The sequence below is a fragment of the Hylobates moloch genome, unplaced genomic scaffold (genome assembly GCF_009828535.3).
Source record: "Hylobates moloch isolate HMO894 unplaced genomic scaffold, HMol_V3 SCAFFOLD_221, whole genome shotgun sequence".
In the NCBI taxonomy this organism is placed as follows: Eukaryota; Metazoa; Chordata; class Mammalia; order Primates; family Hylobatidae; genus Hylobates; species Hylobates moloch.
This window is the reverse complement of record NW_026652496.1, coordinates 28,105-38,744: the sequence shown is the minus strand read 5'-3', so window position 1 is coordinate 38,744 and position 10,640 is coordinate 28,105. Positions and strand designations below refer to the sequence as shown.

The 10,640-nt window shown below is 50.6% G+C and overlaps 1 pseudogene; it reads left to right on the top strand.

Annotated features, from left to right (window-relative positions):
* Positions 1–889: 889 nt before the first annotated feature.
* LOC131382613 (uncharacterized) lies at positions 890–4,607 on the top strand (annotated as a pseudogene).
* The last annotated feature ends 6,033 nt before the right edge of the window (positions 4,608–10,640 follow it).

Genomic DNA, 10,640 nt, shown 5'->3' with positions numbered 1-10,640 from the left:
CAAGAGCGAAACTCCGTTTCAAAAAAAAAAAAAAGAAGAAGAAGAAGTTTAATTGGCTCGCAGTTCTGCAGGCTGCACAGGAAGCATGACGCTGGCCTCTTCCTGGCTTTCGGGGAGGCCTCAGGAAACTTCCAATCATGGCAGAAAGCGAAGGGGGAGCAGGCACTTCACACGGCAGGAGCAGAAGCGAGAGAGAGAGAGCGAGCGAGGGGGTGGTGCCACACACTTTCAAACGGCCAGATCTCTCGAGAACTCACTATGGAGAACAGCACCAAGAGGACGATGCCAAACCATTCATGAGAAATCCACCCCATGATCCAACCACCTCCCACCAGGCCCCACCTCCAACACTGGGGATTACGATTCAACAGGAGATTTGGGTGGGGACACAGAGCCAAACCATGTCAGTGTCTATCTGAGGCATTTGGTTGCAACCACCAGGTAGAGACACTGTTTTTCTGTTGGGAGCACTAAGCCAGCAGTATAGAATCCTGCAACGGCTGGAGGCCAGTGTGCTAAGGTCTGAGAGGAGCCTGTTTGAGAGCGAAGTCAACACAGGGAATGGAGCCAAGAAATGGAGACAGCAAGATCTCTGTTGGCACCCTGTGAACGCCTGGATCCAGCCATGCCTGAATTTGATCTGTGAACCTCTTGGACATGAGACAATACGATCCCCACTGATTCTTTCCCCATCTGAGTTCAGGCTTTGTTGTTTGCGATCACGTGTCCTAGTCCAGAACATCCACCTGCAAGCGGAACAAAAGCCGTTTGACGAAAACGTCATTCCATAGGAATTCTAATGGTTCACACTTTTGGAGCACCTTCCATATGTAGACATTGTGGTAGGTTTTTTTTTTTTTTTTTTTTTGAGACGGGGTCTTGCTCTGTCACCCAGGCTGGAGTGCAGTGGTGTGATCTTAGCTCACTGCAGCCTCGACCTCCAGGGGCTCAGGTATCCTCCTACCTCAGCCTTCTGAGTAGCTGGGAACGCGGGCATGCACCACCACACCTGGCTAATTTTTTTTTTTTTGAGACGGAGTCTCGCTCTGTCGCCCAGCCTGGAGTGCAGTGGCGCAATCTCGGCTCACTGCAAGCTCCGCCTCCCGGGTTCAAGCCATTCTCCTGCCTCAGCCTCCCAAGTAGCTGGGACTACAGGCGCCCACCACCACGCCTGGCTAATTTTTTGTATTTTTAGTAGAGAAGGGGTTTCACTGTGTTAGCCAGGATGGTCTCGATCTCCTGACCTCATGATCCGCCCGCCTCGGCCTCCCAAAGTGCTGGGATTACGAGCGTGAGCCACCGCGCCCGGCACCTGGCTAATTTTTAAAATTATTTGTAGAGATGGGGGTCTTCCTATGTTGCCCAGGCTGGTCTTGAACTCCTGGACTCCAGTGATCAGCCCGCCTCAGCCTCCCAAAGTGCTGGGATTACAGGTGTGAGCCACTGCACCCAGCCTCAGATAAATCTATTGAGTTTTCACTGTGAATGATGAGGAAGTAGCTCATTTTTGCTCTCCCTGTCCCCACCACACAGAACACTTTCCCTCCTCTTCCTCCTGATTTAGTTATGTCACGATTTTGTTTAGATCCACATTCACTGCTTTTGTTTTTTGTTTGTTTTTCTTTTTGAGATGGAGTCTCACTCTGTTGCCCAAGCTGGAGTGCTGTGGTGTGATCTTGGCTCACTGCAACCTCTGCCTCCCAGGTTCAAGCGATTCTCCTGCCTCAGCCCCCTGAGTAGCTGGGATTACAGGTGCCTGCCACCATGCCCGGCTAATTTATGTGTTATTAGTAGGGATGGGGTTTCACCATGTTGTTCAGGCTGGTGCCCTTGGTCATCCACAGGTGTGGGCCAAGCTAAGTTTGGGAGAAATGTAGTTTATAGTTTAAATGATAATAGCCCTTTCCAAAACTAAATTGCCTTCGTAAAACTAATGAAAGGCCACCGGGTTAGGAGGATGACAGGGGCATGAATTCCACGAAGACGTGTGTGAGATGATTCCCAGCCACTATTCCAAAGGCCAACAGGTTAGGAGGAGGAAAGGGACATGAATTCCGTGAAGATGTGGGTGCCGTGAGATGATTCCCAGCAGAAGTCACAAGACTTGCAACTCCCCCAATTACTCCTGTAAATAGCATCACTATTGTAAGACCTAAGATTGGCATTTTGAGATCTCTTTTCAGGGTTTCAGGTTACTGATGACTGGAAGGCCCCACCCAGACCAGCAGCTCCTCTGTGGCCACTACCCAGAGGCTGCCTCAGAGCACAAGGGCCAATTTCCACACCCCTGTGATTGCCCCTCCAACCAATCAGCAGCACACATCCTCTAGCCCCCTGCCCACCAAACTCTCCTTAAGAGACCTTTGCCTCTGAATTTTGGGGCAGGCTGATTTGAGTAATAATAAAACTCTGGTCTCCCATTTCGCTGGCTCTAGGTGTATTAAACTCTTTCTCTATTGCAATGCCCCTGTCTTAATAAATCAGCTCTAACTGGGCAGTGGGCAAGAAGAGCACATGGGCAGTTACAGACTCTCCTGGTTTGAAGTGAATCAATCAGAGCCAGGTGTGGTGGTGTGCGCCCGGATTCCTGGCTACTAGGGAGGCTAAGGTGGGAGAATCACTTGAGCCCAGGAGTTTAAGGCTGCAGTGAGCTATGATTGTGCCACTGTGCTCCAGCCTGGGCAATAGAATGAAAAATAAATTAAAAAGTGAGTCAATTAGCCCAGCCCACATTCAAGAGGAGGGTTTTACAAAGCAAATACCAAGAGGCGGGGCTCACTGAGCGTCATCTAGAGGCTGCGTCCCACAGCAGGCGAATGAAGTATTAGAGCACTTTCAGTGGTAAGTGCTGAGAGGGCCACACACGGTGGCTCATGCCTGTCATCCCAGCACTTTGGGAGGCCGAGGCAGGAGGATCACTTGAGGCTAGGAGTTCACGACCAGCCTGGGTCACATAGTGAGATCCTGTCTCCCTGCCAAAATTTTTTTAATTAAAAAAAAAAAAAAAAGCTCTGAGAGAGGAAATCGCAGGCTGTTGCAGGCGCACGAGAGAAGAAACACCAGCCTGTGCCTGAGGAGACCCAAGAGGGCTTCCCAGAGGAAGAAGCTCTGGGTTGAGACTTAACAGATGAGAAGATATCCCAGTAGGCCAGGGGGTTTAAGAGCATCCCAGGGAAAGGGAAAGCGAAAGGCAGAAGCGTGGGTTCAGGGGGCAGCAGCGCGGGCAGAGCCTGGGGCAGAGGGTGACAGGAGGGTGGGGGAAAGCTAGCTCCCGGAGGAGTCACCTGCTGCCCTCAGGCGTTGGTGCTTTATCTTAGAGGCACTGGGAAGCCGTGGCCAGGGTTAAGGGAGTGAGATGCCAGGACTGTGCTTCGGTGCTCTCTGCAGTTACCGGCTGTGTAGAGGAGCCTGAGGAGCAGAGGTGGGAGGCCAGAGACCAGGGAGGAGGCTGTGGCAGGTATCCAGGCCAGTGTTGGGGGGCTGGTCTGGGGCAGGAGCAGAGGGAGAGGGAAAGAGGAGATAATTGGGAGGTCAATGTCACCAATGGGGCTTCGACAGTGCCGGTCCAAAGGGATGAAGTAGTTCGTGGGGTAGGTGAAGGGAGGCAGGGAGAGGAAGGGCCAACTGTGTGAATGGAGGGAGTGGCCCAGGGCAGCTCAGCGAGGCCTGTTGGCTGCACAGGCAGATGGTGAGCAGGCGGGGTCTTGCTCCTCACGTGGTGGGAAAGTTGGCAGGGTTGGGTGGTAACCTTGGAAACCTGAGGGGAAAGGTCAGAGTGGAGATGTCAGCTGCCATTTTGGCCCCAGGAGGTCCATCCCTGTGCCCAGTTGATCGCTCTGCTCTGTGAACACAGCCACGGCTCAGCCGCAGACCCAGGACTAGAACTCTACAGAAAGGGCTTCTTGGCTTGTGGTGGTGGCTCAGGCCTGTCATCCCAACACTTTGGGAGGCCAAAGCGGGTGGATCACCTGAGGTCAAGGTTTGAGACCAGCCTGGCCAACATGGTGAAACCCTGTCTCTACTAAAAAGACAAAAATTAGCCGGGTGTGGTGGCAGGTGTCTGTAATCCCAGCCACTCGGGAGGCTGACGCAAGAGAATCGCTTGAACCTGGGAGGCAGAGGTTGCAGTGAGCCGACATCACGCCACTGCACTCCAGCCTGGGCAACAGAGCAAGACTCCGTCTCAAAAAAAAAAAGAGGCTTCTTGAACACTCCCCTCGAACCTACCCTGGTGGCCTCCAGAGCTCGGCCCATCCTTGCCCTTCGAAGTTTGTGGAAGCCCTCAAGGCCTTGAACTAACTGCTCGCTGCTGACCTGCCGGCCTCGCTGCCTTCCTTCTCTCTGTGACTGTGGGCAGGCGACTCACTTCTCAGTCTTCCCTCTCGGAAAACAGGCGGCTGGACCAGCTGCTCCCGGCGGTCCCTGCCAGTGCTGGCTCGCCGGGATTCCATCTCCCCACCCTCTCTGGGTTCTCCAGGCTCTGGGCTGTCATTGCAGCGTGGATTGTAATGCGGGTAATGCAGTGTGACATGCATTCCAGCACCCTGACGGCCATGGACTCTCCCTTGGCTCAGGCCCGCCCTGGGGAGCCGCGGAGGCTGTGTTGAGCTCAGCTCCTCATCTTAATTCTGCAAACCTGTTTTGAGGTCTGTTCTGGTTCTCAGCTGAGGACTCAGGTACTGTGGGTGGGTTCTCTTGGCCTGGGGTCTGCCCGGCGCACCATGAATCATCAGCCAGACGGGGTCTTTCAGGAGCTGGACTGTCCATCCCTGTTCTCCACGCGTGATCATTTCTGCTCATCAGAGATCGTCTTTACGGAGGTAGGGAAGAGCTTCCTGTCTCCGGGGTCACATGTTTTACTTTGCACATCCTCCGTGGTGAGGTTCTTTTCTAGATCTAGCCCAAATCTTCAAGAAGGCTTAAAACAAAGCTGTGTTTTAAGGGCTTCTGGGTGGAGGAATCAGATTAGATCCACTCTGCTCAGCTTTCCCTCACCAGAAATGGGGGCTCCGCCCTCCGAGTGGGAAGGGACCCGTTCCTTTCACTTCCCCCCTCCCTGGCTAGGTCAGCCCACACCTGCCTTGGGCCAGAGCTGCAGATGCTGTTGGCACCCAAATGGTCTGAGGCTGTTAGGTAACAGGTCTTGGCCAGACATTCTGGTTCCGCAGGTACAGCCTACAAGTTAAAAATTGTTCTAAAAATGCAGGGCAAGCTGTCCAAACACACACAGTCCGTGGGCAGCGGGGAGGTGGTGGGACAGAGGCCACAGTCCGTGGGGGGATTTGCTTTCCACAGGGACTCTGGGCTCAGAGCCCTGACTCCAAACCAAGCATCAAACTCAGGGACGAGGGGCCCAGACCCGCTGCCCAGAGACAGGATTTGCAGCCCAATGCCCTCTTAGCCTCCCTCATTTCCCTCCCTTCCCACCCTCCCTCCCTCTTTCTCTCTTTTCCTTCCTTCCTTCCTTCCTTCCTTCCTTCCTTCCTTCCTTCCTTCCTTCCTTCCTTCCTTCCTTTCTCTCTCTCTTTTTCTTTCTTTCGAAGGACCCTCACTCTGTCACCCAGGCTGGAGTGCAGTGGCATCATCTCGGCTCACTGCAACCTCCGCCTCCCGGGGTCAAGTGAATCTCCTGCCTCAGCCTCCCAAGTAGCTGGGATAACAGGCATGTACCACCACACCTGGCTAATTCTTTTGTATTGTTAGCAGAAACAGGGTTTCACCTAAGGCTGGTCTTGAACTCCTGACCTCAAATGATCCGCCCACCTTGGCCTCCCAAAGTGCTGGGATTACGGGCGTGAGCCACTGCGCCCGGCCAGTCTTGCTCTTTGTCATTTTGATGTCTTCCTCCAGTTTCATCTCTAACCTTCCCCTTCTTCTTTCCTCCTTCCCCTCTTCTTTCTTTTCTTCTTTTCTCTCCCTTGCACCTACTCCTCTCTACCCGCTAGGTAAGGGGATGTATTTTCCTTTCTCCCCTCCTTAAACTCAGCCCCCACCTTAAGCCTCTGGAAATCAGCCTGGTAGCGGAGGCAGCCTCTGGCCCCTCCATCTGCCCCCCTTGGGGAATTCCCGTCACCTCTCTGGGCCTCTGTCAAAGGGGGACAATAATACCCATTTGATTCTCTGCCTCACAAAATGGCTGGGAACATCAAAAGAGGTCAGTTGGTTCATTTGTTCCATATTTATTTAAGCACGTGCAATTCAGCCAGGCACTGTGGTGGGTTCTGGGGTTCACAGCAGGAGTAAAAGACATGTGCAGACTGTCCCTAAATCCGCTCATCCGAAAACCACAGAGGGCTTTGAAAAAGACAAACTCCTTCCCTCCCCCAGATCTTCAGGGTGGGAGTCTGCAGTCGGGCAAAGGAGGTGGGGGCGGGGTCTGTGTTTTGTTGGGTTTTTCTGTGACTTGGAGTCTCACTCTGTCGCCGAGGCTGGAGTGCAGTGGTGTGATCTCAGCTCACTGCAACCTCTGTCTGCCTTCTGGGCTCAAGTGATCCTCCCACCTCAGCCTCCCAAGTAGCTGTGACCACAGGCAAGCACCACCACACCTAGCTAATTTTTTCGTATTTTTAGTAGAGACGGGGCCTCGCCGTGGTGCCTAGGCTGATCTTGAACTCCTGGGCTTAAGGGATGCTCCCTGCCTCAGCCTCCCAAAGCGTTGGGATTACAGGCATGAACCACAGCGGTCAGCCTGATGTCTGAGTGTTTTTGTTTTTGTTTTGTTTTGTTATTTTTGAGATGGAGTTTTGCTCTTATTGCCCAGGCTGGAGTGCAATGGTGTGATCTCAGTTCACTGCAACCTCTGCCTACCGGGTTCAAGGGATTCTCCTGCCTCAGCCTCCCAAGTAGCTGGGATTACAGACGCATGACACCACGCCAGGCTAGTTTTTTGTACTTTTAGTAGAAATGGGGTTTCACCATGTTAGCCAGGCTGGTCTCAAACTCCTGACCTCAGGTGATCCGCCCGTCTCGGCCTCCCAAAGTTCCGAGATGACAGGCGTGAGCCAACGCTGGTCTCAAACTCCTAAGCTCAGGTGATCCGCCCATCTCGGCCTCCCAAAGTGCTGGGATTACAGGCGTGAGCCACCGTGCCTGGCGGATGTCTGTTTTTATAGCTCTGCAAGAGAGCCAGGCTCCCAGGCATGGAAACAGTGTGTGCCTGAGTGAAGGAGGACGGGCTGGCGGGGTGACTGAGTCGGCCCAGGGAACCATTAGACAGGCCAAGGCGGGGGGCAGGGGAGTAAGAGGGAGAAGCCGGGGACAGGAAGCAGAGGGGTTTTCCTCCTGCTCCTAGCTGGGTCGGCCCGTGCACATCTGTGTCCAGGCTGGCTAGAGATTGAAGGCCTGTGATGGATTCTCTTAAAAAGTGATAAAAATACCACAAAGGAAGTATAATAGCTCTAACCATTTCTTCAGGATAGGGGCTTTCTCCCCTCAGGTATATTTTATAGGATATTTTCCTCAAAGATTAGCCCTTCCTTATTTGTTTTGTCTAGAGGGCGATCCTAAAAGCGGGCCTAGGTTTTCCATGTTGTTTTTGGTGTGTGTAAATTTTTAAAAACAGGTTTTGCTCATTTCTTTAAATATTGGTGTGATATTTCATGTTTGTGAAGCAGTCACTAAGGCTGACTGCCTGGAAATGTGAACGTATGCTCATTAAGAAATGATGGTTGGGTGCCGTGGCTCACGCCTGTAATCCCAGCACTTTGGGAGGCTGAGGTAGGTGGATCACCTGAGGTTGGGAGTTCAAGACCAGCCTGGCCAACATGGTGAAACCCCGTCTCTACTAAAAATACAAAAATCAGCCAGGGATGGTGGTGGGCACCTGTAATCCCAGCTACTTGGGAGGCTGAGGCAGGAGAATCACTTGAACCCGGGAGGCAGAGGTTGCAGTGAGCCGACATCGCTCCACTGTATTCCAGCCTGGGGGGCAGGGTGAGACTCTGTCTCAAAAAAAAAAAAAAAAAGTAAAAAGAAATGAGCAGTAACAACAACAAAAACCCCTAGTGCCTCCAACCTTGATGGTTTAGAAAGGTCTTTTAAAGTTTTTATTGGCTGAGCATGGTGGCCCATGACTATAGTCTGAGGTGGGAGGCCGGGGTGGGAGGATCACTTGAGCCTCAGAGGTTGAGGCTGCAGTGAGCCGTGATGGCACCACTGCACTCCTGCTTGGGCAACAGAGTGACACCCTGTCTTTACAAAAAATAAAAATTTGCCAAATATTACGACGCGTGCTTACAATCCCAGCTATTCAGGAGGCTGAGGTGGGAGGGTCTCTTGAGCCTGTGAGGTTGAGGCTGCAGTGAGCCGAGATCATGCCATTGTACTCCAGCCTGGGCGACAGAGTGAGAGCCTTTCTCAGAAAAAAACAAAAGACAGAAGAAAAATGTTAACAGCGAGTTTGTTTTTCACGCGATAATGATTTGAATATGCAGGCCCTGTTGACAGCAAGGGCAGAGAAGAAAACAGTAAAATTCCTTCCTGATGGAGTTCACATTCCAATTGGGGAGAGGTAAGAAGCCAAGATGACCAGATACGTAAGAACGCGTTTAGCATGGCAGGTCGTGATGAAATGCCAAGGAGGAGAAACAAAGCAGGAGTGAGGAGTATGAAAGTCAGCCAAGGAGATGGGATTGGAATTTTAGGTAAGCTAAGCCTGGGAGTCCTCCTGAGAAGATAACTTTTAAACGTTCGTCACAGAAAACTTCAAATATACGTAAAAGTAGAGAGAACAATGAAACGAATACCCATATATCCATGATCTAGTATCAACAAATACTGCGAATTTGGTTTTATCTAATTTTCCCCAATCATTTATTTATTTTTGTGTGTGTGCTGGAGTTTTTAAAAGCAAATCCAAGACGTCACATGAATTTTCCTGTAAATACTCCAGTAAGCGTGTAAACTGATAAGGGATTTTGAAAACATACATCTACCCTGCTATTACGCCCTCAACAAAACTAACAAAAATTCCTCAGTGTCATCCAACAACCAGTCCATATCTTCATTTCCCAACAGAGTCAAATTATCTTTTCACGGTTGGTTTTGAAACAGGATAATAACACCAGGCACAGCGGCTCATGCCAGAGGATCGCTTGAGCCCGGGAGATCAAGGCTGCAGTGAACCACGCTCACACCACTCCAGCTTGGGGGACAGAGCCAGACCCTGTCTCAGAAACAGACAGACAAACAGGATAATAAACGTTAATTTTAAGTGGTGGCGTATATTTTATTACTTTTTCTCTATTTTTCAGATTTTCTACCATAAACATGTATTGCTTTTATAACTTTTTAAAAATATAATTTTGAAAAAGAAAAAGATAGACTGGAGGAAAAGCTTGCAGAAAATAATGACAAAAGACAAGGTTCATAAAGAGCTAATAAGACTGATAACTAGGCCAGGTATGGTAGCTCAGACCTGTAATCCCAGCACTTTGGGAGGCTGAAGTGGGAGGATCAACTTGAGCTCAGGAGTTTGAGGCCAGACTGGGCAACATAATGAGGCCTTGTCTCTACTAAACATTTTTTTTTTTTTGAGATGGAGTTTCACTCTGTCACCAGGCTGGAGTGCAGTGGTGTGATCTTGGCTCACTGCAGCCTCTGCCTCCTGGGTTCAAGCAATTCTCTTGCCTCAGCCTCCCAAGTAGCTGGGACTACAGGCACGTGCCACCATGCTCAGCTAATTTTTGTACTTTTAGTAGAAACAGGTTTTCACCATGTTGGCCAGGATGGTCTTGATCTCCTGACCTTATGATCTGCCCGCCTCAGCCTCCCAAAGTGCTGGGATTACAGGCGTGAGCCACCATGCCTGGCCACATTTTTTTTTTTTTTTTTAATTAGCTAGGCCTGGTGACACATGCCTGTAGTCCTAGTTACCCAGGAGGCTAAGGTAGGAGGATTACTTGAGCCTGAGAGATCAAGGCTGCGGTGAGCTGAGATCGCACCATAGCACTCCATCCTGGCAACAGAACCAGACCCTGTCTCAAACAAAAACAAAAACTGATAATGAGCAAAAAATATGAACTAAATTTTATTCGAGAGGAAGTTCAACAGTGAATAACACCACACTGTACCAGTGAAACTTGACAAGGTGCAGCCATATTAACAGCACGAAAGCCCATGCCGAGTTGGTTGGAGGGCACTCACATGCTGCTAGAAAAGTGTAAATTATTCCACTCTGGGGAGCAACATAACCATAAAGAATTTTGGGCCAGGTGCAGTGGCTCACGCCTATAATCCCAGCACTTTGGGAGGCCAACACAGGTGGATCGCTTGAGGCCAGGAGTTCGAGACCAGCCTGACCAACATGGTGAAACCGTTTATCTGGTAAAAATACAAAAATTAGCTGGGTGTGATGGCACATGTCTGTAGTCCCAGCTACTCAGGAGGCTGAAGCCGGAGAATCGCTTGAACCCAGGAGGTAGAGGTTGCAGTGAGCCGAGATCACTCCACTGCACATCAGCCTGGGCAATACACTGAGACTCCGTCTCAAAAATAAGTAAGTAAATAAATTAAAACTATGTACAAATATGTTGTTCTTCAACAGCAAAAAGAAGAAAATATCCAGCAAGAGAATAATGAAGAAATAACTGATGGCACAACAGCTTGGTGGCATATCAGGCCGCCATTAAAAATTCTACTTA